Source organism: Mytilus galloprovincialis, chromosome 5 (genome assembly GCF_965363235.1).
Source record: "Mytilus galloprovincialis chromosome 5, xbMytGall1.hap1.1, whole genome shotgun sequence".
In the NCBI taxonomy this organism is placed as follows: Eukaryota; Metazoa; Mollusca; class Bivalvia; order Mytilida; family Mytilidae; genus Mytilus; species Mytilus galloprovincialis.
The window spans coordinates 20,134,131-20,139,153 of record NC_134842.1 but is presented as its reverse complement, the minus strand read 5'-3'; positions in this window follow the sequence as shown (position 1 = coordinate 20,139,153).

Below are 5,023 nucleotides of genomic sequence, written 5' to 3'. Positions count from 1 at the left end.
TGTGATAAGTGTTACATTATACATTAATCTTTTAATAAAATACACAAGTAATTGAACATTTGTCAGTTTCAGTTTCTGATTAAGACATTGTACTTGCTTAATCTATGACCTTTCGAAACTTTGTTCATATTAACCATCTGTTTTATTTTTTTGGCCTTGAGCGTTTCTAATAAAGGATAAAGATAACAGGAAAGTTTATAAAGGCCACGTCCACTCTGTATTATTTATATGTGTATCCATCTGATGAGTTCAGCCTTTTTAAACAGATTTTTATAGCTCGTTCTTATGTTGCAATGGTTACACCACTGTCTTAGGTTAGGGGAGGGTTGGGATCCCGCTTACATGTGTAACCTCGCCACATTATTTATGTATGTGCATGTCCCAAGTCAGGAGCCTGTAATTCAGTGGTTGTTGTTTGTTGGTGTGTTACATAATTGATTTTTTGTTCATTTTTTCTACATAAATTAGGCCGTTTTCTCGTTTGAATTGTTTTACATTTGTCATTTTTTAGCCAATTATAGCTGACTATGCAGTATGGGCTTTGCTTATTGTTGTAGGCCGTATTGTAACTTATAGTTGTTAATTTCTGTGTCATTTGATCACACTTGTGGAAAGATGTCACATTCGCAATTATACCACATCATCTTTTTAGCTCAACTTGCTCAAAGGGCCAAGTGCGCTTTTCTCATCACTTGGCGTCCAGCCTCTGGCAGCGTTAGGCGTTTACAGAAATCCTCTCTGAAACTACTGTGTCATATTTCATCATTTGGGTATCTAGTTTAGAAAATGTGTCCAATAACCCAGCCAACCAACCAAGACAGCTGCTATGGCTAAAAATAGAACATAGGGGTAAAATGTAGATTATGGCTTATATCTCTGAAACCAAATCATTTAGAGCAAATTTGCCAGGTGCAAAATTGTTGATCAGGTCAAGATATATCTGCTCTAAAAATTTTGGAAAAATCAGACAATCCTTTGTTGGGATGCTGCCCCTGAATTGGTAATTGTAGGGAAATTTTGCAGTTTTGGTTATTACAATAACAATGTATTTGTAATATTATTAAAGATAGAGATAAACTGTTAGCAGCAATAATGTCTAATAAGATCTACAAATAATTCAACTTGACCAAAATGGTCTATTTACCCCTTAAGGAGTTATTAAGGTCCTTTTTAGTAAATTTTTAACAAATTTTGTAATCTTTTGTAATCTTACAAAAATTTTCTACTCTGAAACTTCTGAGACAACCAAACTTGGTCACTATCATTATTAGGTTATCTTGTTTACAAAATGTGTCCGATGACCCGACCTGCCAACCAATATGGCGGATATGGCTTCAGATAGAACATAGTGGTACAATGTATCTATAAAACTAGAGTATTCAAAGCAAATTTTATAATTGGTACAAATATTCATCAGGTTAAGATCTATATGTCCTGAAATATTTAGACGAATCAGATAAGCTGGTGTTGGGTTGCTGCCATTGAATGAGTAATTTTAAGGAAATTTTGCTGTTTTGGGTTAAATTTTTCTTGAATATTATTATAAAATGATGGAGATAAACAAACAGTAAATAGCAATAATCTTCAACAAATTAAGATCTACAAATAAGTCAAACTACCAAAGTGCTCGATTGACCACATAAGGAGTTATTGCAACTTTAAAGTAAAATTAAACGTTTCTTTGTAAACGTTTGTAATCTTTTACAAAATTCTTCTCCTGAAACAACTGAGAAAAGTTTAACCAAACCTGAACACAATAAACATGAGGGCATCTTGTTTAAAAATGTGCCAGATTACCCTGTCTGTCCACCAAGATGACAGACATGGCTAAAATAGATTCTAGGAGAAACATTCAGTTTTTGTATTATATCTCTGAAAATAAAGCAAAAGTATAACGGTTGCATTATTTCATGCATCAATTGTAAAAAATATATATATATCAGGTGGGCGACACAGGCTCCTTGGAGCCTCTAGTTTATATCTACACAGTTTTCAGTTTCAATATTAAACAACTATAGCTGTTGTCAATAATCCTAGAAATATTTTGGAAATATAGCTAGATGTAGAGGGTGAACACATTAAAACATAAAACTTATGGATATGTTATGATGTAAAATTGTCCAAAAAATTGTTAATTCTTGACAGCTCGAACATTGAATAATACATTTCACTTGTCTTGATTTTATTTCCCCCTCCTTTAATAAATCCTTGATCTGGTCCAAATAACTATACCTTACATTTTAAAACATTGGAAACATAAGGTGTCCAAACATACGGACAAAAAGTTACATGTGTGGTCGTCTACAGAGATCCATTATATGTTTACTCAAGGGTTTTTCGTTTCTTACTTCGTTCATGCATTGTGAGCTGTGTTAGACTTCGACGTACTTTATGTTTTATGTACATACCCACTTTGTTGTTGGCAAATTAATTATAACTGAGTTTAAGCAGTACTTCAATGATGGAAAGTAAGACAGAGATCTGTACAGAATACATATTCGATAAATTATTGTTTTATTCAATAGGAATTTTGTATTTTGTTAATTCATGCTAAAAGTTAGATTGAATACAAAAAAGTATAAGAAAAATACCTTACTCCAATTCAAATTTCAGTTGAGTTTGTGAGTTCCCACTAAACACATAACGTTCAAAGAACGTTGTGGATTGGTTCCTGTAAGGTTATTTCGGACCTTAACGTTAGACGAACGTTTTGAGAACGTTAAAATGAAACGTTACAATTCAACGTTCTAGGAACGTCTTGTTTTAACGTTGTGTGGAAGTTTCAGTTTGGTTATGTTACAAATAATACGTTGTAGAAACGTTTAATATTAGTTACTTTTTAACGTTATTTTACTAACATTCTTAAAACGTTCGAATAATGTACCTCATTTTTTTTGAAAAAATATCTAGCAAATTAATAGCAAAAAATGCAAGTAAGATGTTTGCCGTCTTGCATGTTAATCAAACCTTTATTTTGCTCGAGATTTTGTTTCAGAAAGTGAATGTTGATAGTTTTTAAAACTAAAAAGCCGACACTGTATTAAGAACAAAATAACTTTTTATTCGTTAAACATATAGATTGCTCGATTAAAAGTTAAAATTCATTATTCTCATTATTTATTATAACTTTTTTCATTCAACTTTAATTTGTGAAACATAATTAGCAATTATATACATAATGATATTTCATACAGCCATTATGTTAATCAAGCATATTCTGATAAGGTTGACCTATAGAATGATGTTGACCAGATGTTAGACAAATTTCAAAGATAGTTGCTATGGTAATTAAGGTTATAGGAAATATAAGTGTAATGGGATAGTCACTTTTGAGACTATTTCCTGTCGTGTATTTGTAAGAAAGCAGTGATAACAAAGAAAACAAAAGACAAATTGCATCATCTAAAGAGAAAGAAAATGTAAGTTGATTGTTACTTTAAAAATTCTGATACACGTATATGATTATCAATAATTATGAATGACAAATAATACATGTTTTTTTAACCACAAATAAAACTTATTTTATTTCTGAAATCTTTGTAAAATGTGAAGATTGCATTTATAACCCTTATCAATGGAAAAGTGTATTTTAGAATTTTCCTTGTTGCATACTGTTTCAGAATGTTGTTTAATTATTTTTAGGTCATACAAATTTAAAAGAATTGGACAAAATGCACAATAAATTACTTTAAGTTAGTAACACAATAGCAATCCTTAATGCCACATCGTATTCGAAATTTGCAAATATATATGCATAATTAAAATGTTAAATATTATAATACCGATAATGCTGTTGTATTTAGATTTGAATTTGTATTTTTTCACTAGAATGATTCATTTAGTTATATATAGAACATTTTTTTACATGGTTCTGTTTCCTGTATCCATATCTACCCTCAATTTTCCGGCTAAACTTAGCTAGCACAGTGAAGTCTAACAATCTAAATAGATGTTGGAAGATGTGGAATGAGTGCCTTATCCCTATGGCATCGCCTTATATAGTCTAGTTTTAAACAAGAGTCTTTTAGGATTTATTATATTCACAAGAAGTATACATTGAGTACTCATTTGTTCATTTCTTTATTACAGGGGCAGTGAAATAATTTTTATGAAGATTTGCTACACTGGATAAGAATTAAACAAAAGACAGATTCAGAAAAAGTGCCAAATGAAAGTGTAGCAGAAAACAAAAGGAACACTCTTGTGAATACAACCCATGTTAGATTACAAAACTAGGAAATAACTGTATAAACCTAATGAAGTGAAATAACAGAACTAGGAAGTAAGTGTATGAACATGATGAAGTGAATTACAAAACTAGGAAATAATTGTATGAACCGAATGAAGTGAAATTACAGAACTAGGAAATAACTGTATGAACCTAATGAAGTGAAATTACAGAACTAGGAAATAACTGTATGAACCTGATGAAGTGAATTTATAACTAGGAAATAACTGTATGAACCTGATGAAGTGAAATTACAGAACAATGAAATAATTGTATGAATCTGATGAAGCGAATTACAGAACTAGGATGTGATTGTATGAACATGAAGTGAAATTATAGATTAAGAAATAACTGTATGAACCTGATGTCAGACGTGAATTACAGAACTAGGAAATAACTGTATGAACCTGATGAAGTGAATAACATTTACAGAAATGAAACATCATGAATATATTTTATAATTTTCATTCTAGATCTGATGTTGCAACGTGTAGATACATGTACATAACATTTAACTTTTAAGAATTTGCTCCTTGTCTAGCTAAAATAAATTATGTATTGGTATCATATCTTTGTTTTCATTATTTAAGAAAAATAGGTAACATGGATGTGTTGATTTAATTCATTCAAATATGGGTACAATTCCTGGAGATAAAGATTGTTGTTTGCTTAAACGTCCAGTTGCAAAATGTTCATGCATGTTCAGGAAGATGGCGAGAAAACCAACGTTGAGCCAATGAATGTAGATACGTTGGGCCATTGTTGTGAACATACAAATGTTGTCTGGGACTAGGA